The sequence below is a fragment of the Barbus barbus genome (assembly GCF_936440315.1).
Source record: "Barbus barbus genome assembly, chromosome: 26".
Lineage (NCBI taxonomy): Eukaryota > Metazoa > Chordata > Actinopteri > Cypriniformes > Cyprinidae > Barbus > Barbus barbus.
In genome coordinates, this window is record NC_136754.1 from 1,693,487 (window position 1) to 1,704,881 (window position 11,395).

Here is an 11,395-nt window from a genome sequence, read left to right on the forward strand (position 1 = left end):
TTATCCAAAGCGACTTACAATTGCTATATATGTCAGAGGTCGCACGCCTCTGGAGCAACTAGGGGTTAAGTGTCTTGCTCAGGGACACATTGGTGTCTCACAGTGGATTCGAACCCGGGTCTCTCACACCAAAGGTATGTGTCTTATCCACTGCGCCATCAACTTTCACGGTTAAATAAAAACCACAGTAACCGATTTGTCTATCAGGATTGTGTATTTATTCCCTTTGATCCTGATGTGGCTAACCAACATATTAGTTTAAAGGAGTAGTTCATTTTCAAATAAAAATTTGCTTATAATTTATTCACTCTCAGGCAAGATGTAGATGAGTCTGTTTCTTCATGGGAACAGATTTAGAAAAATGTAGCGCTCCATCACTTGCTCAGCAATGGATGCTCTGCAGTGAATGGGTGCCGTCAGAATGAGAGTCCAAACAGCTGATAAAAACATCACAATAATCCACAAGTAATCCACACCACTCAATTAATGTCTTGTGAAGCCAAAAGCTGCATTGCATTATTCAGTATTGTTGAATAATGGTTAAAACATTTGTTTTTAATAGGAATGAAACCATGTATTGCACATATTCAGTTTTCATTGTTTTGATAATGAAAAAAGTTGTCAGGCAGAGAAGAAAAATGCTGCAGAAACAAATTTCATTCAAAAATTTCTAGTAAACATCGCAAATAATTGAGAAATGGCAAGTAACACAATGAATTAAACATTACATTTTGAAGTGGAATTTTGAGGAGTAAAACCTATTCCATGAATCTTTGTTTTATTTACAACCTCAAAAAAATATTTTTACAGTGTAGTGATTGTCAAGGCTATTTTGTATTTCCAAAAAGAATAAAAAGTACAGTTGAAATGGACAACTGTAGCTCATGCATGGTTTTCTGAGCCTTCAGATGCCATATGATAGCTTTGTGTGAGGAACAGATAGAAATTTGAGTCATTATCCATGAAAATGTTTCATTACACCAATTAAATCTGTCACTGTAATAATGCATGAAAATATAAATTGCACACACTATTAATCATTAGGAAGTGAATGCAAAAATATTGAGTAGCTGGGTTTTATCACATAAGCACAGGTCATGCAGAATTTCGTAATTTTCCATATTAAAGCACATTTTTCTTTGGCTTGCATAGTGCAACAAAGTGCCTAATCCACGCATATTTGATGATGATCATTCAGTACTTGCCAGGTATTATATAAAGAAAAAAATGTGATACTCAATTATGGTGCAAATTCGGGCCTTGCAGCGTTTTAAGAAATGTAAGCCAAATGCAGGGCTGTTTAAACTTGACTCTTGTTGAATGAGACTTCTAGCATTTTGCAATTACACAAAAAAATAGTGACAGGAGAAAGTGCATCAGGTTTCAACCTCCAAAGAAAAAAACATGATTCAACTTAAAAGCACAGATGTTATAGCATATCATGTTTCCTACTTTAAGAACCTTTTGGCGTGGCATCTTAAAGAGGGACATTTTACTTTCTGATTGTCAGGTTGCTGTTATGCAATTTTCTTCTGTTTTTCTAAGCCTTGGCTTCAGTTTGAAAAGGGGACCAAAATAGTTTCATGGAAATTCAAAGCATGTGAAAATTTTACAGCTGAGGGTCTGTTCACCTTTATAAGTTAGTTGATTTAATTTTACAATGCAATCAAAATGAATCTGGAGTAATGTCGTGCATAAAACTTACCATAAATATTACATATATTATTATTAGTACCTTTAGTGAAAAAAAACCAAAACATTTACTCCCTTTCAGTTAGCCTAACTTTTTTTTTTCAGATTTCATTGCATAACCATAAGCCTTATAACAAACCATAAAACTGATCATAAGGAGGAGAAAAAAATAAGACTGTGAGAATAGGCCTATATGATTTATGTGTGACTACAATGGCACTATACCTGCACTTGAGTCTTTTATATGTAAGCTATTTGAATCTTTCTGCCACTTCGAGATCATTTGTTAAACTGTTTGTCAGATAGATTTCTTAGACTGATTTGTGACCCTGGAGCACAAAAGCAGTCTTAAGTCGCTGGGGTATATTTGTAGCAATAGCCAAAAATACATTGCATTGGTCAAAATTATCCATTTTTATTTTATGCCAAAAATCATTAGGATATTAAGTAAAGATCATGTTCCATGACGATATTTTGTAAATTTCTTACCATAAATATATTAAAACTTCATTTTTGATTAGTAATATGCATTGCTAAGAACTTCATTTGAACAACTTTAAAGGTGATTTTCTCAATATTTTGATTTTTTGCACCCTCAGATTCCAGATTTTCAAATAGTTGCATCTCAGCCAAATATTGACCTATCCTAACAAACCATACATCAATGGAAAGCCATCAAATTTTCAGCTTTCAGATGATGTATAAATCTCAATTTCGAAAAATTTACCTTTATGACTGGTTTTGTGGTCCAGGGTCACATTTATCTCCTGAGTTTGTGGGTCTTTTTGAACGATTCATTGAGAGAATCAATTCCTAAGAGTCATTTGTTCATGAACTGCACAGGTCACGTCGATAAAGGCTAGAAGGGATACGTATTGGTGCTACTGGGCATGCACACATCGATACAGCGTAATTTTAAACTATAGTTACTATTTTTTCATTCCTGTAAGGGGTAGGTTTAGGGTTGGGGTAGGTGTAGACGTTAATAATAAACAATCTAATAGGTATACAATTAATTTCATTGTTCATTTCCGGCTGGAGCTGTATCCCTTCTGGTCGCCGTGATTTTGCCAAGTAAGATCAACATTATATGATCCTGCATCCAAAAATATAGACTTTACCCAATCCCTACCCCTAAACCTAACCTTACCCATAATTGGGAAATGATAGCTGATTAACAAGGGTGTAGAAGCACCTAACCCTGATTGTAAGCCTAAAACAGATATTTCCTGAAAAGTTATCTCTCAATTTCTGATTGGTTGATTGGAATGTTGTTCCAGGATCAACAAGGATGATCCAGGAACATGTTGTACTTGGTGAAATCACGCTGACCATACCTTCCACCCACACCCGGTCACGGCATCGGGCCGAGCTGATTCAGAGGTATTTCTGAACTTGACAATTCACTTAACTTATTTTTTTAAATGATTATTTACTTAAAATGTATTATTTACTTATCACTTTTTACAGTGTAGGATTAAAAAGTCAAAAGATGAATTGGAGCGTTTATTTCCAAATCTCAGGTTGTATCATGTTCTAACAGCGTTTTGAATCATATTTCAAACTCTTCTGTCACCAGAACATTAAATCATGTCTTCTAAATGTGTTGCCCCTTTGGCCCCTTGTTTCCATTTCAGAGTCGTCTTGAGACGCCAGAGCTTGATGTGGGAATGTGGGATCTGTAAGTGGCCATGTGATAGCGTGGGTCACTGTTTATGATGTCTCATTTTTCTTCTGATCCATAGCAAGAGCTGAATCGAGTTTTCTTTTGTTTGTTTCTCACGGAAATGCGATGATTTATTTTTCTTTCGTTTTAAAGTGTTATTCGTGAGCTTTTTTGGTTTTAATGACAAGAGCAATAACTATATGTATGTATGTATATATGTGTGTGTGTGTATTTATATATATTTATATATTTTTTTATTTTATATGTGGTGCTCTCACACACATACATTTTCCTTACACACACATACATTTCTAAAAAAAAAATTGGTATCTATTACTTCCTGTTTAAGCAGGAAGTCACTCTCAGACCAGGAATTACATGTGCAGACTTGCTCAGCTCATCCTAACACAACTATGCTATTCAAAGTCATCCTATTTTCTTTTCAAGTAAATTTTTTTTACTTATCTTAATTTTAAAATATCGTTATGTAACCCACTTGTTCTACAGATCTATGCACAAAAGATGCGCTGATCAGGATTTTTGGTGACCAACTCCAATTGGCGATTTTTTACATTAAAATGGGCCGATTCCCATACTCGCTGCCTGTTTATTTATTTATTTTCATTTATTAATTGTTTATTTTGCTCTGTTACTGGTCAAACTAACCTTCTGCAAAAATATCTGCAACATGAAGCAACTGCACAAAACTAAAACATCAGACGAGCTGAATAAATATTTTATTATTACTCTTTATTATTAGTGTTTTATTACCTTAATTATATGCATGTTTGCACTATGTCTGTACTTTCTATACTGAAGCTCCTGACACCACGACAAATTCCTTGTGTGTGTGTGTGTGTGAACACACTTGACAATAAAGCTCTTTCTGATTCTGATGAAAGACAAATTCTCTTTCTGACAGCAGGTGGCGCTTATAGAACAGCAATAACAATATAGTGTTTCCCCTGCTGTACACAGCTTATAAACACTCATTTAATACTGTATGTATTTTACAGAGGCAAGAGGAAAAGAACATGCCATCAACACTTTTCTGAAGACAGTTCTCCTCAGAAATACATTCATAATAACCCCCACCCCAATTCAATATCTATGGTTTTCTTCCAGTATTTTATCTGCTTGCGCAACTATTCTCTGCTCTTCGTGTCCGTCTTCAGTGCATCTTGGTAATATAATAATGATCACAACGTTTGTGTCACCAAAAGTTGGAGGAGATGCGTTATTGCGTTATGATGATGTGTTATAATTATGTCATGACACAGAAAGTGTTTAAATTATTCCAACATGACATGTTGTCAAATTTTATGATTTTTTTCATTGATGTCAATTTTATCTTATGCTAACGTTATTTTAATAGTTCGATGATGGATCAGTACTAAAAGTATATTAACTGTCAGAAATTATTTTGCATAATATATGGGTGTAGGAGCGCATGATGGTCACAAGCCGGCGCACTTCCGACCAAAAAACTAAAACTTTTGAGCGGCGCCCCCCAGTCATTTTGCTCCCTAGACAACTACCTATGCCACGGGCCGGCCATGCACTATACTCTCTCACACATACATATATTCTTCTCTTACATATACATATTTGACATGCATGCATTTTCTTCTCACACACATTTATTTTTTATAATATTAAATGTATACTTAAATATATGTATGCGAGAGGAGAATGAATATAAGTGAGTGTGAGAATAGAAATATATGTATGTGAGAGGAGAATGAATATAAGTGAGTGTGAGAATAGAAATATATGTATGTGAGAGGAGAATGAATATAAGTGAGTGTGAGAATAGAAATATATGTATGTGAGAGGAGAATGAATATAAGTGAGTGTGAGAATAGAAATATATGTATGTGAGAGGAGAATGAATATAAGTGAGTGTGAGAATAGAAATATATGTATGTGAGAGGAGAATGAATATAAGTGTGTGTGAGAATAGAAATATATGTATGTGAGAGGAGAATGAATATAAGTGAGTGTGAGAATAGAAATATATGTATGTGAGAGGAGAATGAATATAAGTGTGTGTGAGAATAGAAATATATGTATGTGAGAGGAGAATGAATATAAGTGAGTGTGAGAATAGAAATATATGTATGTGAGAGGAGAATGAATATAAGTGAGTGTGAGAATAGAAATATATGTATGTGAGAGGAGAATGAATATAAGTGTGTGTGAGAATAGAAATATATGTATGTGAGAGGAGAATGAATATAAGTGAGTGTGAGAATAGAAATATATGTATGTGAGAGGAGAATGAATATAAGTGAGTGTGAGAATAGAAATATATGTATGTGAGAGGAGAATGAATATAAGTGAGTGTGAGAATAGAAATATATGTATGTGAGAGGAGAATGAATATAAGTGTGTGTGAGAATAGAAATATATGTATGTGAGTGGAGAATGAATATAAGTGTGTGTGAGAATAGAAATATATGTATGTGAGAGGAGAATGAATATAAGTGAGTGTGAGAATAGAAATATATGTATGTGAGAGGAGAATGAATATAAGTGAGTGTGAGAATAGAAATATATGTATGTGAGTGGAGAATGAATATAAGTGTGTGTGAGAATAGAAATATATGTATGTGAGAGGAGAATGAATATAAGTGAGTGTGAGAATAGAAATATATGTATGTGAGAGGAGAATGAATATAAGTGAGTGTGAGAATAGAAATATATGTATGTGAGAGGAGAATGTAAGTGTGTGTGAGAATAGAAATATATGTATGTGAGAGGAGAATGAATATAAGTTTGTGTGAGAATAGAAATATATGTATGTGAGAGGAGAATGTAAGTGTGTGTGAGAATAGAAATATATGTATGTGAGTGGAGAATGAATATAAGTGAGTGTGAGAATAGAAATATATGTATGTGAGAGGAGAATGAATATAAGTGTGTGTGAGAATAGAAATATATGTATGTGAGAGGAGAATGAATATAAGTGAGTGTGAGAATAGAAATATATGTATGTGAGAGGAGAATGAATATAAGTTTGTGTGAGAATAGAAATATATGTATGTGAGAGGAGAATGAATATAAGTGTGTGTGAGAATAGAAATATATGTATGTGAGAGGAGAATGAATATAAGTGAGTGTGAGAATAGAAATATATGTATGTGAGAGGAGAATGAATATAAGTGTGTGTGAGAATAGAAATATATGTATGTGAGAGGAGAATGAATATAAGTGAGTGTGAGAATAGAAATATATGTATGTGAGAGGAGAATGAATATAAGTTTGTGTGAGAATAGAAATATATGTATGTGAGAGGAGAATGAATATAAGTGTGTGTGAGAATAGAAATATATGTATGTGAGAGGAGAATGAATATAAGTGAGTGTGAGAATAGAAATATATGTATGTGAGAGGAGAATGAATATAAGTTTGTGTGAGAATAGAAATATATGTATGTGAGTGGAGAATGAATATAAGTGTGTGTGAGAATAGAAATATATGTATGTGAGAGGAGAATATAAGTGTGTGAGAGCACCAGAATGAATTATGGCTTGTACGGCCCCTCATATACACACACACACACATATATATATATATTAGTGCTGTCAAACGATTAATCGCATCCAAAGTAAAAGTTTTTGTTGTGATGTGTGTGTTCTGTGTATATTTAGTATGTATATACTTTACTTACTTACTTTACTTTTGTCATTTAGCAGACGATTTTGTCCAAAGCGACTTACAAATAAGAAAAAGTAACTAAAACTAAAAAGTTACAACTCTATAAATACTATCTACCCACATATTTAAGAAAATAAAGAAATGAAATCAAATTGACACATGCATATAACAACATTTCAATAATAAACATATAAATGAAAAAATTAAATAAAAAGCATTATATAAAAAGTATGTATATATAAATACACACACATGCATGTATATATTTGGAAAATATTTACATGTATTTACATGTTTATAGTTATATATATTATAAATAAATATATTTAATATATAAACAACATATTTTTCTGAAATATACTTGCATGTGTGTGTATTATATATACATAATACATATAAACAGCATACATACTTATATTTTGTAAACAAAAACTTTTATTTTGGATGCGATTAATCACGATTTATCGTTTGACAGCAATAATATATATACTATGAAGCAGCACAAGTGTTTTCAACATTGATAATAATCACAAATGTTTCTTGAGCAGTAAATCAGTATATTAGGATGATTTCTGAAGATCATGTGACACTGAAGACTGCAGTAATGATGCTGAAAATACAGCTGCGCATCACAGAAATAAATGACATTTTAAAAGAAAATGGTTGTTTATAAAATTGCAAAAATATTTCATAGTATGACAGTATTTTTATCAAATAAATGCAGCCTTAATAGGTGTACATCCGAAAATCATTGTTTTATTTTAGTTAATTTAGTGTATTATTAACATCCAAAAAAGAAGTTATCAGCAACTGTATTGTTTGTTAATGCCTCATCTTCTTATTTTCAGTCTGTTTCTTGTAGTTCAAAAGAAAACCAGCTCTAATTATAATGAAGAAAATCCTCATTTGTTTAAACACTGACGTTTATCTGGCTTAACAACAGTGAACAAGAAAAAAACAGTGTTGGCATCTGGATCTTTCTTTTCCCGTAAGAGATCATCAGAGCACCAGCTTGATGGATTAATGGCACTGATGTCTAACGATTGCAAAAAGATATTTTTACAAAAAAGACCTCCAGAAAATGATGGTCTGCTGCCAACGGCACTTGTTATGATGTTTCTTTTGTGCTGAAAAAACAAATATGCGCATTGTCCTTCTCACACCATAAGAATCGTTCCCATGTTATGCTAACTTTATACAGTGCTGAGGTCATTTTCGGTGAGTTTTTGGAGAAAATATAGATGTCATTAATCATGAGCGGATCAGATTCGCCCTGGGCGTCTCGAGAATTCACAGGGCTTCCATCATCACTGCCCAAAATCAGCCATGATCTTCAGTCTGTCATAAACCCTGAATTTATACAGCGTATCCTGGAGACAGAGAGATGTAACAAAGATATCCCTGTTGCTTATAGGAGAAACTTCACAAACGAGATCTCTACGCTCTGAACTGTTTCTGCGCTCTCAGAAAAAATACAAAAAATTTAGCTTTGGGGGAACAAACAGTTTGTCTTCTTTGGAGCAGAAACCTCAAAGTAACAATTTTGTACCTCGTTTCAAGTCACATTAATGCTTTATTATACAATACAGGCTGTTTCAAAGAAGCTTCACAGTAATGAACAGGGGAAAAAAAGATGCTTAATTAATTATGGAACAACTTCAATTTCAGCATTTTACAGAAGAATATAGTGTCTTTATTTATCTTGATTTAGTAAAGTCAATATTGTAAAGTTGAATTCACTGAAAATGAATTCAGTTCAGCAACTCTATTTATTCTTAAAAGTTTCATAGTAATATACCCTGATGCTATATAGATATTAATAGCTGTACTAAAAGTACAGTGTAGTTGCTGTTCCTCAAGCTTCTGGTTTTTGCAGTGATGCCAAGGAAGAGCCATTTTTGGTTCCCAAAGAACCTTTCATTGAACAGTTCTTAAAATTATTTTGTTTTAGTTTAAAGAACATTTAACAAATTTTCCCACGAAAGAACCTTTTTGCAGTAAAGCAATTAAAACCAAATAAAGCATAATCTGAATGCTTTTATTTACATTTCAAATAATTGCCAAATGAGTCATAATTACATCCCAACTAACCATTTGAGGTTCTTGATGTCTAAAACGTTTAGTCTCAACGGAGAACCAAAGGAGACTTTTACTTCTTAGATGTTTTGTTTTTTTTTCTGAGAAAAAGACTCCAGTTTGCACAAGTTTGCTGCTCCACGTTCATTTTAGATCTCTACTCTTACTGTATGACAACTATTGGCTCATTTGTTTTAAGAAAAACATCTGAGAAACGTTGATGCTCCTCATAAAAATAACGGTTCCAGTTTTAGCAGCGATGCAATGAAAGAACCATTTTTGGTTCCCCAAAAGAACCTGTGAGTGAACAATTAAAAAGAACTTTTCTTTTTCCTTTTGATTTGAAGAACATAAACATCTACAGATTCCATTAGAACCTTTGGAATGGGAAGATTCCATTGATGTTGGAATGATCATGGAAATATTGATGCCAAAATAAGAATCTTGATGTTTAAAAGGGTTTTTATGAAACACAGTTGAGAGCCTCCTGCTATGAAAGAGCAACAACTGCAATAAAGCAATTCAAATAAAATAAAGCATGAGTTATTCATTTCAAATTGCAAATTCATTGTTGAAAAATAAATTCAATGCTTATGCCGTGAAGTCTACTTTTATCAGTGTCTTGTACAAAACGAGTCTTAAATGAATCTTTATCATCAGTTCTCGACTGTTACATAACATTGGCATGGGGGGGGGGGGAATTTAATCTAAATGTGTCTATTAATGGATGCAGCTGAGCTGATATATGTGTCAGACATCTGGCAGAGAACCAGACGTGTGGTCTAGCGATGACATAAATGCATTATCTCATTTAAATTGTACTTTCTTGTTACATAAGAAACTTAGAACCTAAGCCTGACATTTTTCCTGTGAGTTACTTGTTCCTGTCTTTCAGGCTGAAAGACAGGAACAAGTAACTCACAGGAAAAATGTAATCAATAATCTGTGTGATAAAACAATGAGGCTTTCTGTTAAATATCTGGCCTGAAATGAGGCTGCAAAAGAGAGTAAGGAATGTACCACGGAACCAGTGTGGTATTCTTGGAAGAAGCTTGGAATATCATGTAATAAAATAAATAAAAAAACATGTTTTTTTTAGAGTCTGGATTTCCCCTGTCTCATCTCACCAGTGGCCAAATGGGTTCCCTAAGCAGGATTGTATTGTTGAGCCCCCTCCCTCAAATATTATGGAAGTAAAAAACAAAACACCTACTATAGGGGTCAAAATAGAACTTTAATAAAATATAAAAGTAAATAATTAAACTGAAATTAAATTGCATTATTTAAAAATTTCAATTGTAGCTCTAGACGGTTACCTATGGCTATGATTTTATTAATATAGTTGTCTGATTGATTTTATAGTCTCAAGCATTCAGAAATCATGCAAAAGAAAATTAAGCAGTTTTACTACGATACAACCATGGTTAATTTTTGTGTAAGCGTTGTGATGTCCACTTGTTTTATTTTTTTGAAGAAATTATAGAGGCTGTGTCATCTATAGCACAAGGTGGCCAAAAATGAAAGATTAAGTGGATATTGGAATTAAATATTTGGCCAATAGCCTATTAAACAAGGACATGATCATAATGTAAGTGCAACAGCAGCAATTACCAGGCCTTTGGCTCCCTTTACAGGCATTAATAATGTAAAAAAAATAAATAGACACCATCACAAGATTTGTAATGGGTTTACTGGTTATAATGGGACTTGTATTGGTTTTAATGGAAGCTGTAATGGACCTTGTTGGTCTCAACTGGTAATTGGTCACCTTCTGTTGCGATGGCTTGTTAAAACCAATAAATCCTAATGGAATATGTCCCAAAACATTCTCCGCGGGTCACGATTTTTTTGGAGCAACTGGGATGGTGCCCCCCTGGGAGCTGGTGCCCTACACAGACTGCATACTCTGCGTATAGGGAGCGGCGGTACTGCATCTCACGCATGCTATCCACGATGATAAAAGTGTTACTCTACATCTTTTGTGTTACACAATTGACAATCAAACATCATTGTATGTGAGCCAGTCCGTCAAATCTAATCTTGAATTATCAGTGACCGTATTGTTTATGATCTTAATAATGATGCTCAAAATAAAAGTTGAAATGCGTGAGAAATGCAGATGAATGCTTGAACTCTTGTTTAAGCCTGAATGAGCCTGTGATATTTTTCATTGATAGTTCATCATAACGGTGCCACTGACACAGAATGGGATTTAATGGTCAAATGAATATAGAAACGAATCCCTCCTTTTACTTTCTGTTACTAAATAGTTTGGATACAATAAGAATAACACCTGTTTAT